The sequence below is a fragment of the Pongo pygmaeus genome, chromosome 9, assembly GCF_028885625.2.
Source record: "Pongo pygmaeus isolate AG05252 chromosome 9, NHGRI_mPonPyg2-v2.0_pri, whole genome shotgun sequence".
NCBI lineage: Eukaryota > Metazoa > Chordata > Mammalia > Primates > Hominidae > Pongo > Pongo pygmaeus.
The window spans coordinates 134,891,008-134,911,066 of record NC_072382.2 but is presented as its reverse complement, the minus strand read 5'-3'; the positions used below and the strand labels follow the sequence as shown (position 1 = coordinate 134,911,066).

Below are 20,059 nucleotides of genomic sequence, written 5' to 3'. Positions count from 1 at the left end.
AAAAAAAATGTCAAGACAGGTCTCTGCTCTCAAAGAATTTGCCATCTAGTTAGGGAGACAAGGCGGGAGCCTGCAAAAAGTCAATTAGTAACGAAGGATTGAAATAACAATTCCAGACAATAATAGAAAAGATGTCACAAGGCTGTATATGATTAATTGCCAAATGAATTTTTCACACAGTAAGAATTCAAAGAGAGAACGTTTAAGATTGGGACATCTACCAAGTTCATCATCCCGTCATTCCGCAACCTTCAGTGCAGCGAATCCTTCCTGTCCTGGCGCTCACAGCCCATGTGGGAGCCTGGGCTGGTCTGGAGGGCATCTGGCATTCCACGTGGGCCTCCCGTTATTGGACATGTGGTCTCCTCTCCCCAGTGGCGAGGCCGTGTTCCAAAGGAATATCCTCCAGAATACCCCAAACCCAAGATAACTGTTCCAGTATGAATGGGGTGCCAGGGCTCTTTCCATTGCAAGCGGCGAACATGCAACTGAATCCAGCTTTGAGATGTGGATTTATCCACTCAATGGCTGGAACAATCCGGGTGCAATTCCTGGGAGCAGGCACGCTGGATCCATGGGTCGAGCCTTCCGGGGCCCTGCCTGGCCCTCTCTGGCCCTTCCCGGGCTGGAGTGGGGTGGAGCTGGCTCCCTCAGGCCAGCCCTCTCCACAGCCAGGGACCCGAGACAAGGGCACCAGTATCTGGGACTCAGGCTGGAGCAGTGGGAGCACACGCATGCGGTCCCACTCGGAGAGGGGCAGCTCAGAGGGAAGGGTCTGGGAGTGAGACCACAGCGCGCGCCCGGCTCAGGCAAAGCCCGCGGCTCCCGCTCCCGCTGCTCAGCGCGCCCGCGGGAAAGGCAGCCAGTGACTGTGCGGCCCGCTCGGCGGGGCGTGTGCGTGTGTGTGCATGTGTGTGCGTGTGTGCATGTGTGTGCGCCGTGTGTACGATGTGAGTATGGTGCGCACACGGGTGCCGTCGGGGCACAGGCGGTGTTTCCGGGTGGGTGCCGCGGTGGACAGCCCTGTGGCTCCGCCAGGCAGTGGCTGGGCTCGGCTGGGGCGTCCGCCTTGGGCTCCGGCGCTGACGCTGACGGGCGCCCTCCGGCGGCCGCGCGGACGAGGTGCGGACCCGGCGAGGCTCTGGCATGGCGTCCGTCCCCGGCCCCTGGCGCCCCCTTGCGGCGGTCTCCGGGCAGCGCGTCTGCCTGGGACGAGGTCGGCCCGGAGGGGCCCCCGGCACCTCGCAGGCTCGCGACCTCTCCGGGTTGGTGGGCCCCGCCCGGGCCGCGAGGAGGCCCAGGCGCCGGGGCGGGGAGGTCGTGCATGGGGTCCGCAGCGGCCGGATGGGCCGCGGGGGAGAAGCGGTCTCCAGAGAGGCCTTGAGCCCCCGCCCGGCTGGGTAGCTGATAGGGCCGTGCCAAGGGCTGTGCCACTCGGCGCAGAAGGGGGTGGGGTGGGGGTAGTAAGAGGGGGAAGGGGGATGGCTGAGGGGGAGGAAAGGATGAGGAGGGGAGAATGAGGAGGGGCAGATGGGGAGGAGAACAGGGGAGGGGGGTGGGGAGGAGAAGAGGGGAGGGGGGTGGGGAGGGGAAGAGGGGAGGGGGGTGGGGAGGGGAGGAGGGGAAGGGGGTGGGGAGGGGAGGAGGGGAGGGGGGTGGGGAGGGGAGGAGGGGAGGGGGGTGGGGAGGGGAGGAGGGGAGGGGGGTGGGGAGGGGAGGAGGGGTGGGTGGGGAGGGGAGGAGGGGTGGGTGGGGAGGGGAGCAGGGAGGGGGTGGGGAGGGGAGCAGGGAGGGGGTGGGGAGGGGAGGAGGGGTGGGTGGGGAGGGGAGGAGGGGTGGGTGGGGAGGGGAGGAGGGAGGGGGTGGGGAGGGGAGGAGGGAGGGGGTGGGGAGGGGGGGAGGGGAGGGGGTGGGGAGGGGGGGAGGGGAGGGGAGGAGGGGCGGGTGGGGACGGGAGGGCGGAGCGGGTTCTCCACCTTGGGCAGACCCGGCCATCCCTCTGCCCCAGCGGGGTGGAGCCCGGATCGCCCACCCGAGGCCCCAAGACTCCAGCGCGGGAGCTGGTGGCTTCCCGGCGCTCCGGGAGTGGCCCGGGACCCCGGGTCGTGCGGACGCGGGGCTCCTCTAGAGGTTGGAGGGGAGCCGAGGCGGAGGCCCAGGCGCGGGCTTGTCCTGCCCGGGGTCCGGGAGCCGGGAGCTGCGCTGGGCCCGGGCACTCCCGGCCGTCTCAGCGCTCTCAGCAGCGTGAATGGGGCCAGTAAAGAACGCGCGCGAGAAGGAAACGGCAGGACTCTGGGCGCGCTCGGGAGCAGGGACAGAACTTCCCTGGGCTGCTGAGGGACGCCTCCCAGGGGACCGCGCTCCCGTTGGGGTGCAAGGGACAGATGCCTGGAAGAGAAAGGGCCTCACAGAACACGCTGGCGGCTGAAGGCTGCTGAGAAGAGGGGGGCTGTATGCGGAGAGGGGCGGGGAGGGGCGCTGCCAGCGCTTCACCTGCCATTCGAACCGCGGGGGCTGGATGTGTACTGTGGCCTCAGTTTCTTCTCCTAGAAGGAGATTCTGGATTGGGTGATGAGTACCATCGATGTACCCCACAAAGCCTCCCCCTGGGGTTAAGAGGGGCTGCTTAGAGAAGTCCAGTAGCAGGATCCGCCTAGAGCAGGAGTGCATCTAATACACTATTGGGCTTATCCAAAGGGAGAATGTGATAGAAGCCTCCGTCTGTCATCTCAAGAAGAGAAGTCAATCTACTCCAGCTCAGGATGTCAAAAACAAAAGATGAGCTGTGAACACCAAATACAGTCCTGTGTGAGAACATTCATTCCCTCAGCCACTTGCGAATTCCTTACATATTCGTTGAGCTTGTGCTTTGTAGCGCACACTGGGTTAGGAATTGGGAACGCAGAGAATCATCAGCCTCAGTTCCTAAGTTGTGAAACCTGTGATCTGGTGGAGGAGGCATTCACTTAAATGATCAACAGGATGCCGCATCCTCAGAGATGTCTTCTAGGTGGTACCAAGGGGGCTGACATCCCAAAGGAAACGGAGAATTAACTGTTCAAAGAGCCCTAACCCTCCAGATGGAAGCACCAAGTTCTGTAAATATAAGGGATGGGTATACCTCCCTTCTCCACCAGGGACATCAGATGCGCCTGTCACCCTGAAGTCAGGAGTACACTGGGATGCTGCAGGAGCGTCCTACAAGGAATAGCTACATTGATTATCTGGGCTTCAGGTCCTTCCAATTCTAACACTTCCAATTTATGTTTGTGGATATAATGTCGAAACTGGTCCTCCCACCAAAAGCTAATAAGGCCTGGCAGTAAGCCCCTTTCCCCACCATGCACGCTTCACCCCCACTCTTCCACTCACCTGTGTCCCCACTAGACTCCGAGACCCATGAACAGTTGGTTCTGCACTGATATCTTAGCCTCCAGAACAGGCCTCAGCATGCAGAAGGCCTAGGTGAGTAAATAATGAATGAATGAAGAGGTGAACAAACAGATGCCTGCAAGGTGTTTAAAGGATAGAAGCAAAAAAACCATTGAGCTCCTTCATAGCAACAAGAGCTTTTATACTGATTCTCTCTCTAGCTTCAAGGTGCTCAATGGCTCCTCAACAGAATGAGTGAAAATAAACGGGCACAGTGGGTTTGGGTGTTTTGCTGATCTGAGGGCAGGGAGGGAGGAACTTGTTTAATGAAATGTGTGAACCCCCAGACCTGGGGGTGTCCTCTCAACTAACCCTCTGGTTTCAGGCAGCATTATACCTAAAACATTCCACAGATGAGACTAAAGCCTATTTTAGGAAAAAAAAAAAAAACCATTTGATTAACAAAGTGGGAATGTTTTTTCATGGTGCTACTGCAAGTATAGAATTGTTGGCATTCTACTTCATCTTCCCTCTTAGGGCCTTCCTACTTACAGTGTGGGCCACACACCAGCTGCGGTAGTGTTCATGAGAGCTTGTTGAAAATCAAAAGTCCCAGGCATTATCCCAGACCTACCGAAGCTGAACCCACATTCTCACAAGACCGCATGGGTGATGAGGGGACACACTGCAGTCTGAGAGTTACCGTCCTACAGTCCCGCAGGTTGATTCCAGGTCAGGTCTATACATCTGGCCATCTGCATCTGGCTAGGTTGCTGTAGCTCTGTGGATTGGCCAGTAGTTCTGGCTCTAGTGTGGATGGGCAGGGTGAGTGGGGACCCTATTCATAGACCATAAAGAGTTTTCTTCTCCAGTCATTGCTCTGTTCCCAACTCTCTAGACACTTCTGCTAAAATGCTCCTCCTCATGTTGAATTAATTCTGTAAAACTGTTTTGCTAACATGGTTAAAGTTCAAAAGGCATTCCCAATGAGCTGCTTTGTGAAAAGGGAGAGTGATGCCTATCTTCCGTCCCCTTGGACAGGCATCTCAGCATGTCTCTGGCGTCATTATGGAGCAAAAGGCAGAGCCTGCAGCAGACTGGAGAAGGTTGGGGGATGTAGGAGGTGGACAGGACCTTGGGGAACATACAGCTCCTTCCTCTCACCTTACAACAGGCAGGGGGAAGTGGAGGGGATGGTTAGTGAATTTGTGAGGTCACACAGTGAGCTGGTGCAAGAGATGAAATGGGAACCTCCCGAGGTTCTTACAGTGGGTGGCCACGCCTGGCTGCGCACTTTGCAGGGCGTCACAGTCACTTTGTCATCACCCCAGAACAAGTGTAGAGTACTCAGGCAGATTTAGCCATTCTTTAGCCTCTTTTCATATAGAGATTTTTGATTTATCTGAAAGGAAATCAGATCTGAGATCATAAGTTGAATCCACATATATGAAAATCAAATGAATGCTCATAAATCATGTGAAGCACCATCTACTCCAGCTGCCCATCAAAAAGGTGGGTCCCCCTGTGACATTCCTGCATGGTCAATGCCTGGCCTTGAGCACCTCCGGAAAGGGGAGATTATTCAGATGGGATAACCCTGCTGTGAGGCTATGCGCTCCATGGATCCATTCTCGCCTTCTGTTCAGTTGAAATATGCCTCTCGTTACTTACACTAGCCTAAAATGCGTATCAAAAGTACAAGCAATTACATATCAAACATGCTTGCCAACAGCAAATGTCTTCATCCAGAGAGAGCCAGGGGCCAGGAGATCAATTCAGGCGGGCGTGTAAGTGGAAAACTGGGTGAAACACGGCAGGAACTGGGTGGGAGGAAGGAATATTGGGGTGGGGATGAGCTTGGATCAACTAGAGGGAGAACTAACGTGGCATATTCGGGGAATGTAAGGATTCCCAGTAAAAAAGATTCACGTGGCCTCGGAAGTCTCTAAAATCTGTCGTTTATAACCCCTAGTAGGTGGGTGCTTTGTATTTCTCAAGCAGTAGAAGAATAGCATAGCATAAGGAGTGTATGAAGGTGGTAGTGGGGGGGCGGTGGAGAGATTTCTGGTTTTACGTCTTAAGTTTGGAGTGACAGCCAAGATTCTTAAAATACACGGGCACGGCGCGCCCTCTTGTGCCTGATTGGAGCCGGTGCAGCTCTGTAAAAGCGAGCATTGCGGCGCTAAGGGAGCTGCCCGTGGTGCGTCCCAGAACCTTAGACCAGAGGTGATTTCCAGGGTTGTCTGCGTCCTCCTCGCTGGAGGGAAGAGGGTCAAGGGCCTAGACAGCAGGAGTCATTGAGCACGGGTAGAAGCCAGGTCTCTAAACTTCAAAAGCGTGTTGCCTTTTATATTATTATTTCATTTTCACTCCGGCACAGGCTAATGACTGAAACATATTCCTTTCTTTGTCACTGGTTTACACAAGGACCTGCTTACTCCATTGCTCATTTTCTTTTATCCTCAGTCTCCGCTGTAGTCCCTGCACACATGCAGTGTGTCTGTTGTGTTGCTGTGTTTGTGTGTCCAGTGTGGAAAGCATGTAGATGTTCAGCTGTTTTAATGGGGCAACGCAGGTGATACTGGGTTGGGTGTCTCCTCGTTCCCGTGTTTTCTCTCAGCCCCATGTTTATTAGATCGTCCGGGCGGCTGTACGCACCTTGAGTTCATTGCGCACAGCCACGGTGGCGTGCTTGGTGCGTCCACACCCCTGCTTCGTGTGCACCTCAAGTATGTCTGTCCAGTCCCCTTCTCTACACAACACTGCAACAGACATCTTTGCAGATTCCCACTTCAGGACGCAGATAATATTTGGGGGCTGAGATCGACTCAGAAGTGAAATTGCTAGGTCATAGCAATGTAATTTACTCAGTCTAAGAGCTACCAGATTCCTCCCTAGAATCGCAGCTTCCGTAAGGTTTCTTATGTTTTCTGTATCCCCTCCAACTCTTGCCATTATCCAGCTTTCCAGTTTTTCCCAGCAAATTATATGTGAAGCGCTTTTATTCCACTTTCTGATTCTTTTAGTCTGTATTTATCTGAGTATTTTTTTTCTGTGGCCGGTAGATAGGCATTTGCGTTGTATGTTTAAATTGTCTGTTTGCATCTTTTGCCTATATTCCGATAGGAGTCTTTTCTTTTTCTTATTGATTTGAAGATTTTCTTTGAAAAAACAAAGTATTCAACCCTTGGTGTTTTTATGCATTACAAGTGTCTTCTCCCAATGAGTTGACTGTTAACATATTTCTTGTGCTTCCTTCATTGAATAGAAATTCTTAATTCTGTCATCCTCAGTCATCATTTTTCCTTGTGCTTTTTGCTTTTGAAGTTATTTATAGTAATTAAAAAAATTCTTACCGAGTTCTAGTTCACAAAGAGAAGCTCTGACATTTCCCTTTATTGATTTTATAATTTCACTTTTCACATTACAGTCTTAAAATTGTATAGAATCCAGTTTTACAAGCGTCATTAGGTAGGAATCTTGCTTTATTTTACTCTTGACTTCAGATTGCTTTCCACTTCCCACTCAGAAAGGTATCACACCGAGCCCACGGGGAAAATGAGGGCAGGGCTGGAAAGCTTGAACCTGACTCCGTGTGATGAGCTCCCAGTCACGGGGCAATCTCAGCACTTGTTCCTCAGGTTGATGGGGCACAGACTTCTTCCAGATTCCCTTGGCCAAACCCAGCCCTCCTGATATCCAGGCAGGGTTGAGTTCTAAATGAGCTCACAGAGCCATAAGCAAAGCTCAGAAGTCCACCTCGTCCGATTTCCCTAGCGTCACTCTAAAGAACCACGACCCAGAAAGAGTGATACTCTCTGTTGCAGAATTCCCTCAAGGACAAGGCATCAGCCACCTGCAGTTGGTAGTCTAGATAGGGGGCAGCAAAATAAGACTGGTGTGCTACCTCCTGCCCCACTGCCAACCATCACTAACTGATCACAAAGTAGTCACCCACACTAGCTCTACTAGAAATCAATCAACTGTAATCTTTTTGTCTGGGCCTTCACCTGCTTGGCAGAGAAGAACCAGTTGAGATGAGTCTTTTGGAATACAGAATATTCCTAATGGGGTCAGGAGGTACATGTTTCACGCTGCTCCATCACCAGCCTGCTGACCGGCTGGAGAGTCACTTAGCTTCTCTGAGCCTCCGCATCTTCATGATGATGATGATGATGACAATGATGAGGTTGATGATGGCTTGCATTCACACATGATTCTATGGGGGGGTGTCTCATTTGAGACTTGTGACAGTGCTCTGAGGAGTCTTTCTGTGTTACAGAGGAGGAAGCCAGCCAAGTGGGAGAATCAAGCCTGGACCGCTGCTTGCGTTTGCATGACGTTCACAGCCACTTCTGGCCTAGAATTCTACAGTCTTGTATAACATCTCCTCTTGAAGCCTTACTTTCCTCACATCTTAAATGGAACCCCATATGCAGGGACATTTTTCTTTGCAGGTGGAAGTGGGTGGTCTGAGTGAACCATTGCAGAATAGAGCCTTACAGTGGAGGAATGCCAACAATTCATCCCAGACATCACCTGCCTCTCAAAACCTGAGGAATTCAGCTAGAAAAGTGTTTGGAATAGGGAAGGGGGACAAACTATTTAGAAAAGTTAATATAGAATTAGACAGAAGTAACCAATTTGTTTTCCAAAGGTATGCATGCATTGCCTTGAAAGCGTGTCTACAAAATATTAAGTAAATAAAGTACAAAATAATATATATCCCACCACCCTATTGTATAAAAAAACAAAAAAGTGTACAGATTTTTATATATGTTTATATAAAAAATAACAAACCAAGAGTAAGTTATGGAAGAATATACAACGTCTTTCTAAAATTCTAAAAATTAGTAATACCAATGTACACGGGAGAGGGAGAGACTATGGATTTTACATTAGATATTTTATATTCTTTAAGTCATCCCAAATAACAGATATTAGGTTTATCATTCAAATAACTGAATAAAAAGGAAAAAAAATACAAGCCGGTTGGAATTTGGGTGGAGGTTTGATTGCTATAGATTCCTTCTTGTTTCCACACCGACTTAGGAATCCAAGAGCCCAGACTTTGGCAGGACCAAGGTCCCCTAGGCCTAGGTCTCCTGCTCTCTGTGTGCAGCTCCCCAAGTTAAAGAGTGCCTCAGAGATGGGGGAAGTGGGAGAATCAGGTGTCCTGGGCTGGCTCAGAAGAATTTCTTCCTCTTGATTAAATTGTCAGATCCCTCCCCAGAGCAGATGGATCATGCTTTTTCCTGGCCAAGACTTTTCTTGGGGGGCCAGGTGTGAGAGGCATCACTGCCAGTATAACTGTCCCTGTGTGCACATGGCAGTGTCCAGCTTCAGAGCAGAGCCCCTGCAGCAAAGCATCAGTCAGCGTCGAACTGCTTCCCGGCAGTGTCCCCACCGCTCATCCCCCAGAGCCCTTGGGAAATGGCCTCCTTTCTCTAGAAAGTTGTCAGAAGAATGCAGAGATTCTCCTGCTGCAGGGCCTTGTCCCAGGGAAAGGCCTCATTGAGGAGAAGTCTCTGAGACCCAGCGCGCTCTGTCCTGGTTTTGTCTTTGGAGAAACATGCCTCCCGTTTGGCCTCATAATGAATGAAAGGCTGGTGAGCACATAGCAGGTTGCCAAACCATTCCTGACAATGCCATAGAAATACTGATCCTACAGCCACCTCTGATATCTGTCAGTGACAATATTTTGCACTCTTGCAGCTACTTTAAGGGGGTATGGGGAGGAGGTAAGCCTTGTCTACTACTCAGTCTGTGACAAAATGCAGCTGCGCTGACAGGGCAGGGTGGGGACGCATGAGAGCCTGACGTCCACTGCACGCACACTTTCTTTCTGCTCTCTGCTCTCCTGTCCCCCAGTACTTGCTCTAGGTACCACTTCCAGGTGAGCCGAGGATGCCTGCGAGAAAGTATGATGGTGGACGGACAGGGGTGGGCGTGATTCTGTGCATGATTATTTAACTTTGCTTCTCATTACTGACAACTTTTGAAATGGGGCTGAGAGATGTGGCTTCTGATAGCTCTGTTTCCACCTATAGCAGCATTTTAAAGCTTAGACGTCTGTGTAACAAAGGGATTAGATAATGACGCCTGATTATGGAGAGGGCTGGATTTAACGTTCTCATTGTATTTTTGCAAGAATAAATAAAAAATTAGATTAAGAACAAGAATATCCTGCCTCTCACGACCTGTGAACCAAAGCTTCACATAGGATCCCGGGGGCAAGAGCCCTGACTAGCTGGTGGGCATCCTTTACTCTCCCCAGGCCTCGGCTGCCATCCTTCTGGAAGCCAACCTCAAGGACCTCTGAAGTCTGGCCTGGAAAGTCTGCATATTCTCCCACCACAGGCTAAGGGTTTATACTTTCTTCTCCCTCTAAAAGGAGCTGGAACACACAGCAGCAGATTGTCATCAACTAATACCAGAGTATGCTTACATAGAGGTACTAAAACTCTTAGCCTCCTGGCAGCCAAAGTAAGGAGAGGGGCCACTGCTTTACTAGAGCAAGAGGAACAAAATTTCTTACTTGGGAAGGACTTTAGAAGTCTTCTGGTCCAGCTCATATATGATACACAAACCTCAGATATAATATCTGAATCCAGACGTCAGGGAAGAAAAGTAGCTCTTTTACTTGGTGGTTTTAGAAAAATAAAAGATTATCATTTGAAATGAGCTCTAGAAAGATATAGATGTTTCAAGTAGATTTACATATTGAAAGAAAGAAATGTGGATTGACTTATTCTGTATGGCCCCAAGGGCTCTGTAAAGATTGAACAAGCTATCTCGGCAAATAATGAATGAGATTCCCATTACTGGAGTCACTCATGTAGAGAATGGATGGCGTGGAATGGAAGATGGATTAATATTGAAGAATATACGTTCTGGAATAAGTCAAACTGGTTTCCAACCCAGGCTGTGCTATTTACCACTTGCGTGACCTTGGGCCAGTATTCTAAGCCTTTTTCTTTATTCACAAACACGTATGGTAATTTGTTGCTCTTCTCTTAAGGGGTCTTGTGAGTATTCAGTGAGCTAACATATATAAAGTACATAGCCATGTATCTGGGTGAATAAATAGTAACTGTTTATTGCATTTGTTTATAATAACTTGGCAAAAGCATTGTTGATGGTTAGGATGTCAAGACCAGCAGGTACTTCATATCCCTGGCAACACGGTGACTTCGCATTCACTGCCTATTTACTGAGAGCCTGTCGTGTGGCAGGCTCAGGTCTGCACATGGCGAACTCAGGGCTAAATGGAGCTGAGGTAACTCTCACCCCCAAGGAGCCTGCGGTCTAGTTTCTACGGCCGGCATCGTCAATGGCAGGTCCAGTTCTGACTTCAGCTTTGGTTTCTACGGCTGGCATTGTCAATGGCAGGACAAGTTCTGACTTCAGCTTTAGAATGGTGCTGAGAACTGCCCTCAGCTCCCTGTCCTGGGTTTCCGCGGTTGGAGTACTGCTAGGAGAGCCCTTTGGCACTGCCCCTCTTCAGTCCCGCCGGTCCATGGAAATCCACCATTCCCAGCACCTGCTACACCCTTACTTACACCAGTTCTGTCCTTTCATTCCAGCCAATGCTGCCATGGTGAGCTCCTCGCAGATGCAAACCGAGAGCGCCTCACCTGGGCTGCACCAGGGCTTGACTGGTGCCTGAAGGAAACTTGGGAGTGCTCAGGTGTTAACCAGAGTCTGAGATCGTTAAGAACCCATGACTAACGGGGGAAGCAGAAATGGAGGATGTGTTCTTCCCCCTCCGTCCCTCAGGCAGGTAACTCTGAGGTGTATCTTACATGGTTCCTCAGAAGGCTGCTCAGGACTGAGCCTCACTTGAACCTCAGCTTCACTGTGGTGACTCGCTCAAGAGCTCTCTCTGTGCTGGCTTCCTCCTTCCACGTCTCACCGTCCCTTTCTCTCACACCAGTTACCCAGGGTTGCTTCCAAAATAATCTGTCTTCACACCAACCCTTGTCTCAGGCAATGTTCTCCTGGCTGAGACGTGCTGCCTCAGTAAAACCAGTGTCACAAGACTCAGTCAAAGCCTCTACTGAATCTCTATCACTGACTCTTGAGTACTTAGAGTCCCCGTGTGTTTGTTGGAGGGATGTGCAGTGGTGCACAAATCCAAGCCCACCAGCACACCTGTCCCTGATTACTCAGCACTCACTGTTTGTCTCCTCCCTAGACCAGCACTGCACTCAGAGTCAACCGAACTCCTCTCCAACACATAGCACACTCTCCTCCTCTAACTGGTGGAATAGTGCCGAAAGACATTTCATACTTGATAGACTTAGTTCACATCTGGTCATCAAGCTGTCCCTAGAGGTGAATAAGGCAGGTTTGAGGATGCATTTCCCTTTGGGTGTTATCCCAAAGGTATGAGTCAGAGGTTCATTCATTTGTTTTAGTTAACCATATCTAGATTTTCTGTTTTCTCTTTCTAACTGCTTTTACTCCTCTTACAACTTACGGGGGAATTATGCTGTCATTGCCTTTGAGTTATTTTAAATGTTTAGTCTCACTTATTTTCTCAAATGCAAAGTTCTTCAATAGCATTTGGAGCGATTGTCACAGTAGGTTTATTTTTAAATTGAGACATAATTCACATGCCATAAAATTCATCATTTTGAAGCATGCAGTTTAGTAGTTTTTAGTATATTCCCAAGGTTATGCACCCATCACCCCTATTGAATTCTAGAATATTTTCATGGCCATTAAAGAAACCAGTACTCATTAGTGGTCTCTCCCCATCCCACCCTCCAGTAGGTGGTTTTTAACTTCCCATCGCATAACTTCATATGGCCCATCCCAGTCTGAGTACTGTAAACAAGTGCACGATGATCCTTTGGGAATCACTTAGGAGCAATTCGTGGTACGGGTCCTTCCTGCACATGCAGGCCTGACTTCACTACTGCTAACTCCGTGACTCTGGGCAAGCATTTTATCCTTTCTAAGCCCAGTTCACATTTATACAATAGGAGGATTGGGCGATATCAGGAAGATTTGCTCTTGGATTTGCAGGATTTTAGGAATAAAAGTACAGGAGGCCCATGAGTGCTCAGTACTCAAAATTTGGAATGAATGTTTGTAGCTGCAGTTTTGTTTGTTTGTTTGTTTTTTGGAGAAGACACCAAATATTTAGCTAAACTATAAAAGGGCCTAAAACTCTCTCCATCACTTTTAAAAATGAGCAACTAATAGGCCACACAAGAAAGTACTTGTTCCACTTCTAACCTCTCAGTATGATCTACATTTACATTTGGGAAAATTGGGTTTCTGGGAGTGACTTGCCCACATCATTCAACAGGTAGTGCTAGCACACAGGCGTGTGTCTGACTCCTGGGCCAGTGATTTTTCCTTAAGCCCCTGCTATTCCTTTGACAAAATTTGCACTTTGGAATCAGAAAAATCTTCAAGACTCATTTACACATCTAAATATACAACTATGTCTCAAACATAGAAAACCACTCAATATATTGTACTTTTTACATCATTCCACTTGTGAGAAAGGGTCTCATCTATATGTTTTACAAAATCACACCCACCACACACCCAAATTTTGCAAAACCCTTTTGCTAAGCTAGTAAGAAACACACACACACACACACACACACACACACACACGGATGTCATTTCTATGCTGAGTTCCTTGAAGCACAACAGAGCCTTTGCCTGTCCACATCTATCTCACTGAGCTTGGATAGGGCAAAGCCGTCATCTTTGATGAGCTGCCTGTCTTAGCCAGTACCTGCCTCACCCCAACCTAGTATATTTTATTTTAATAGATGAGACATATCTGGTCTTATTTAAGAACATCCTCTCATTGGAGCCTCTAAGAACGTACCCTGCAGGGAGATCACATTCTCTCTCCCGAGCTCCCTCTGTAGGTGAATGTCCAGATCCATCTCAATGGCTGGGCAAGGCCTTGCCTGGCTTGCTGGAGAAGGATGTGTCCTGTGTCTCAGAAGATTGAAGGCTGCCACTAAGTTTGCAGAAACATATTTGAGCTCAGGGTATGAACTCTCCTGCCCACCTGTGGTCCTGACAGAGTCTGAGGAACCAACATCGCTTGACCCCCAGCCCCTGCTCCTTTGTCTTTATCCCTGGTACAATTTTCATTCATTTCAGCTGCCTGCCCAGACCACCCAGCCAGTATGAACTCTGGCAATGGGAACTAATTATAATATTAGCTTAGACACAACATAATTATAAAGAAAACTGCTAATAAACAACTTGGATTTATGCATTCCAAAAATCACCTAAATAGTTTAAGTTGCACCTTCTTTGGAATTAGACACACCGTTGCGTTACCTCTCTTCATAGGCTCTGAAAGTAGGGAGTGAGGGCTTGTAGCCAGTCCCCTTCGTCCATAGGCAAGAGAATTGTGGGCCCGCCTCTGGCCATCACATTCCTGGGTGGAACTCAGCATTCACTTTCTCCCAAGAGATGCTGGGTTAGAGATTGTGAAATCTTGAGCCTAAAGGGACCAAGGCGGGAGAATTTACCAACTAGCAGAAGAAGGGCCAAGGGGGTTCCAGGAGCTTTAGACAGAACAGGGACAAGCGGTGAAGCACAGAAAATTGACATTGGAAGTTGCCTGTTTGAAAGACACGACAGCCTTTGCTTGCTGCAGAGCTAATTATTATGCAAATTTATGCTAATAAACTCTGCCTTGCATGTTGTTGAGAAGCTGCCTTTTCCCGTTAACATAGCTGTAATGAGAGGTAAATTTGTAATGCAGATGCCCGAGGTAATATATCCTAAATCACTTTATGGTGGAACGGACTCTCGCCCCACCCGACACAAATGTCAATTTAAATTAGTTTTTGCTTTGCATATTTATTGAAGCTTTATTTATTGTTAATATGTACTAAGGACACCAACGAAACAGCCCCCACTACTTGTTAGAAGTGGAATTTAGCAGGGAGCTGGGGATTGGCGTTTGCTCATCAGGAGATCCTAGAGTTTTTTCTTCTCCCAGCCAGAGCCACAGCATCAGCTTGGATGGTGCCAGAATCGTTCACGTGTCTCCCTCCTCCTCTGAGCTGGCTCTCAAATTAGACTCGGCAATGAAAGAGCAATTCTATCATAATTATTATATGGCGTTCCTAAGAGTTGATGGTCTTTGTCACCTCTGCCTTTGTGTTTGTGATACCACCCAGGCTTGCAGAAACATGCCCAGGAAATGGGAGTGCTGTTGAGACAATGCCATTTGTCCCCTTTGGAAACTTGTGCACACACACATGCTCTCACACACTCCTATACATGTTTTAGGGCACACATGTAGTTTCAAGCCCCATTTGCATTCACATTTGTGTAGTTGCACACACACCCTTTATTTTGATAGTGTCTTACACATCGTTCAGGGGTGGCTTCACTCAGGTTCGAACACGCACAAATCGCCACTTGCCCCTTCACCCCAGCTATGGTCTTGTGTGTAACTGCAACTCTTCTGTGAATAGGAGAGGATGGCACTTGGACTTGGAAAAGTTCTTCCAAGCAATTCTGAGATGAACCTTCGAAAACAGCACTAAACCATGAGTAATTTTGTTTCTAGTTTGCATTCTGTCACTTAAATAAATAAATAAATAAGTGCCTACCATGTATCTGGCAAAATGTTAAGAATTTTCTTGCATGGTTTCATGGTTTCATTTTCACTTATAAATAGTTCAGTTTAGGTGTATATTATTATCCCCATTTTGGAGATGGGAAGACTGAGGCTCTGCAAGTTTAAATAACTTACCCAGGGTTAATCCACTTATTCCACATAGCAAGTAAAATTCAAGCGTTCTTTTTACTACACCATTGTTTCTTCACTAGTGTCTCAGTAAATCTGAGTTTGAGTTTCTTCTACAATTTAAGATGTTAGATCTGATCCATCTAGCTCCAAATTATGACATTCTGTGATAATGTAAGTAACTCTCTCCTGATTCTGTTTGCCTCTTTGCATCTCTCACTGTGAACTGAGTTTAAGCTAGTCACTTGCTTTAGGATTCTTGAGCGATTCCACCTACCTCTTTGGTATGTGTAGGTTTCTCCTAGGGCACCTTGACCCTTAACCATTTTGTCTGACACTAGTATGGAAAAAATGAGTCTGTGAAGAACTGAGGCTAACCCAACCAAGTAAGATGTCAACCAGATGTGCTAACTTATGCATACATATATTCAGGGAATGCCAAAATATCTGTCTGCTGAAAAAATCTCCAGCATTTATGTGTCAAGGACCTAGAGTTTTCCTCGTTAGTATAACTCCTTTGAACCCAGTTACCCTGACATGCCCTCCTGTGAACATGTAAATTCACATTACATGAAGCAACATATCAACTGTTTGTACCAGCTAATTCTCGAGCACGTGTTTTGTGCATACCAGAACCTAAACAGGGGGGCGATGAGAGAACAGAGCACATGAATTTTGATGAAGAATGTATTGGAAGAAGCGGCAGCGTCCCCACTGCTCACAAGACAGGCTGAGAGCCGGCCTTCCACTTTACCATTTGGGCATAGACTTCTGCTGGCAGAAATCTCCCATAAATAAATGAAATTCTAGTGAATGAGGATTTTCTTCTGATCTACTAAGGAAAAAAAGTAGAGTTTAAGGGCTTCTTCATCTCCCCATGGCCACACCCACCATACCCCAATTCTAAGCTCTATTCCCAATAAACCAGAATGCCTGGGATTCTACTTCAGAAGGGCAGTGTTTTGGCTTAAGGAAATACACTAGGTTGTGATACTGAGCCTGGAATAAAAATACCATCTGTCAGTATCAATCTTTGCTGCTTTAAAATAAATACACTTATTAGATCAATTTTGGTTGGAACAGTGTGCTGAGAAAAGGCCTAAGAAGAAGCATATAAATAAATTCATTATTATTGTTAAAATTTAAAATAAAACATGAAAATACTGCAAATATAGAGAAGAAAATAGCAATGATCCATAACTGCACCCTCAAAGATAACCATCCTTCAGACCTCCCTAGATACCATGGGGCTGACTTGCTAAAACTTTGCACAAATATCTGATAAGCATTTTCCCCCGTGGAGGTAATTTTGAAAGGGAGGTTGGACAGCATTTTACTGTGGGGGTAGGCAGACCTGGGCATGAGCCCTGTCAGGGATGAGGGATGACATCCCTGATCCTGCGGGGAGAGGCAATGGCATACGGAGGGCCAGTGAAAGAGGCAACAAGAAGCTTCAAGACACTAACTTCATCCACCTGGCCACTTTGCCCGGGTGGACTTTGGGCATCAGGAAGTGTTTTATGCCATTGAGTGAAGACATCTTCTCCCATTGGATGTGTTTATGCCTCGGTAAAATAAGAAAGCCAGGCTAGTGCAGCTCTAAAGTTCCCTTCAGCCTATGGTTTGTTCCCCTTGAAGGAGGAGTTGAAGTTCTGCTTGCCCTGAGTCCTCTCAAGGATTCAGCCAGGGTTGAGCATGAGCTCCCTGATTCAGAAGTTCCTCATTTCAACCCCCAGAGGAGTCCCACAGAGCAAGTATTGTCTGTTCTAGCACTCCGAGTAGTGCCAGTGGCTCCTTTAACAATGAAGAGTGATTGGCAGTGGGAGGAGCCTGGAGTCTGGATTTGGAAGACCCTTTTCAAATCCAAGCCACACCCTTTACTTATTGCAGATCTCTGAGCAAATGACAGTGACTTAATCTCCTAGAGCCTCAGTTTCTTCATCTGGAAAATGGCACTAATCACACATCTTCAATAGATTGTTGTGAGAATGTGTGGCTGCGTATGGAAGTGCTCTGCAAACTTAAGCACGTTATGCCATAAGGGAGCAACAGGGAAAGAGTCAGAACTGAGGGATTCCTTCGCAGCAGTTTTCATGGCTTATTGTTACTTTTCTATTTTATTTTTATAGTGGTTTTACCTTTTAGATAACTTTCACAGTTATTATCTCAATACAACTTCACCAGCCTGGTGTGGTGGCTCACATCTGTAATCCCAACAGTTTGGGAGGCTGAGGAGTGTGAATCACCTGAGGTCAGGAGTCCGAGACCAGCATGGCCAACACTGTGAAACCCTGTCTCCACTAAAAATACAAAAAAAATATGCTGGGTATGGTGGCACATGCCTGTAATCCCAGCTACTTGAGAGGCTGAGGTAGGAGAATAGTTTGAACCCAGGAGGCGGAGGTCGCAATAAGCTGAGATCAAATCACTGCACTCCAGCCTGGGCAACAGAGTGAGACTCCATCTCAAAAAAACAAAACAAAACAAAAACAAACAACAACTTCACAGGGACATGGGAGACAGAACACGAGGTGGCAGCCTCATATGACAGATGATTTGAGCCTCAAGGTCTTCCAATGACTTGTACCAGGACATAGAATGACTTAGTTGTTGCTGGATACTGTAGTCAGAACTGGGAATTGGATTTCACCTGGCATAATAAAAATATTGCAGGACTCAAGTCAGGACCAGAGTTTGGTTCCTTGAACTAACAAGGAACCTCCTTCAAGTCCTGGTACTCTCCCCAGACCTTGGTAATCTCTTCTATGAAAGGGGAGGTTGGAGGAGAGGGTGGGGCGAGACTGGCATTTTTTTTAAGGCGTCTTCAGCATTGCTGGTCCATTACTCTGAGAGCTGAAGTAATGTTTCTGCAATTGGAGAAGTGGCTGTGGTTTACATTCCTAGTCTGTTAACTGGTTGTAGAGTTGATTTCCTCTGCAAGGGGAGTGGCCATTGGCAGGAATGGACATGGGGCAAGCCAGGGTCCCACTCCCTTATCCACCCAGGCCATGGCTCCTCTTTGGCAGGCAGAGGTGGGCAGGGTGCTGCTGGCCTGAGGGTCCTGGGCAGGCAGCTCTGTTCTAGCACTCTAAGGATATCAGATGTTGCGGGCACCAAGGTTCTCAGGCCCACAGAGGATGGCGTTTCTCATGTCAGGAGGGGATCGAATGAAGGCGTGTGCACTCCCGGGAGGGAGGAGAGTCACAGGAAAGAGGTGCGGACAGGCAGGATGGAGCAGCACGTGTTGTAGTGGGATTCAGTAGTGTGATGGGTGGAGCCGGGAGAGGAGGGAGCTTCGGACAAGGGAACGTTGGCAGTAAGTGTGCGCAGCAGCAGGAGCCTCGGGTGCTTGTGGGTCTGTGCACATTCTGGCCTAAATGACCCAGGCAGTGTCTCAGCTTTAACTCTGCAGGTGTTCAAGTCCCATCCAGTGAATCCAAGCGAGGCCCCCTGTCCACACGGAGGAGATATCCCAGGGCAAGGCTGACAGAAGGCCTTTGAGGTCCCAGTTACGTGTCTGGGTAGACAAATGTGAGACTGTCCCAAACCAGAGAGCACTGCCGTGAGGTTTGCCGCACGTGCCCGCTAGAGCCACCTGTGTCCACTGTACTGAGGGAAAGAAGCGATGCCCTTCCTACACACGGGAAATATCGTGTAGCAACGGCTTGTTCACAGTCCTTGCTGGGCTCTGGGGCACATTTGTCTCCAGGCAGCGCCTTGGAGACGACCCATCTCCGAAGCAAGTCTGGCTAGGGGGCAGGTGCCTCTGCCCTGGAGCACAGGCAGTGGCGGGGTGTGCATCTCCAACCCCGGGGGCCAAGTCATCAGCACCACTTCCGGAGCCATGGCTCCTTCTGACCTTGTTCCCTTGGTGGGCATCTACACACACGGTTTAGAAGTGCCCTTTCCGGGGCTGATCCTGCTCCCGGAGGCCCCAGTGAAGCAGCCCAGCCCAGGCTCAGCACAGAGATGGATTTTCCAAGGCTCTGGGCCGCTTTCCTCCTGCGGGACTTCATGCTCGTCCAGGTCCGGCTCTCACAGGGGTCCTGGGGCTTCAGGCACCAGACTGAACCGTTTCCTCTGCACCGTGCTTTCCTCCGGGTGAGGCCACCAGGCACCTCGTCAGGGACACCGTTTCTTCCACTCACCCCACCCTGGCCCCTGACAGGTCCCCTCTCCCTCCTTGTTTTATTTTTCTCCTTTTCTCATCCAGATTACACACGTACTTTATGTGTATATCTTGTATGTATCCTGTCCACCTGCTGGATGCAACGTAAGCTCCGTGGCGGGGACCTTCGTGTTGTTCAATGTCCTATCGTTAGCACATGCCAGGCTTCCAGGAAACGTTTCCAGTAAATGAATAAAGCCTTACATTCACTGCCTGCCTGCCCCGGGCCAGGCCACGTGGCTGCAGAGGCAGAGGAGGCAGAGGAGACCTCAGCCTTCCCTTTCCTTCAGGCTCGCGAAGGCCTGAGCTCTTCCTCACACTTCCCCTCCGGCCCGGCCCGGAAGTCCCATTCCCGGATCCTTCACCGAGGCCAGTCCCACCCGGACAAGAATTCAGGAAGCACAGTCCCCCTCCCGGGGCAATCTAGCACGAGGAAGGGGCAAACACCCAAGGTGGCCCTGGAGTGGCCCCTGAGGACGCCAGCGACAGTCTCTGGTGGGACCAGCTGGCCATGCCTTCTCCCATTTGACCCTCCGCCCGGTCCGCTGCCACAGATCAACTGTTGACACAGCTACCAGGGAAAGGGGCGTTTGTCCACCTGAATGCTCCCTGCTGAGGAGCTCTGCCCAGGGGCCTCAGCCCGGAAGGCGGCCAGGTGGGTTGCAGTACCAGGGTCTGCCCACCAAGGGGAGACAAAGCTCCATAAATGAGAACAGAAGCTGTGCCGGCGGCATCAGTTACCCTGCGGCGTCTGGGAACCGCGTTGGGTT

At 49.1% G+C, this 20,059-nt stretch overlaps 1 protein-coding gene across 2 annotated transcripts in view; it reads left to right on the top strand.

Moving 5' to 3' along the window:
- The window catches only part of OPCML (opioid binding protein/cell adhesion molecule like), a 1,131,176-nt gene that overhangs the window by 454,891 nt on the left and 656,226 nt on the right, over positions 1-20,059 (top strand). The gene's annotated exons all lie outside the window — the stretch shown is intronic.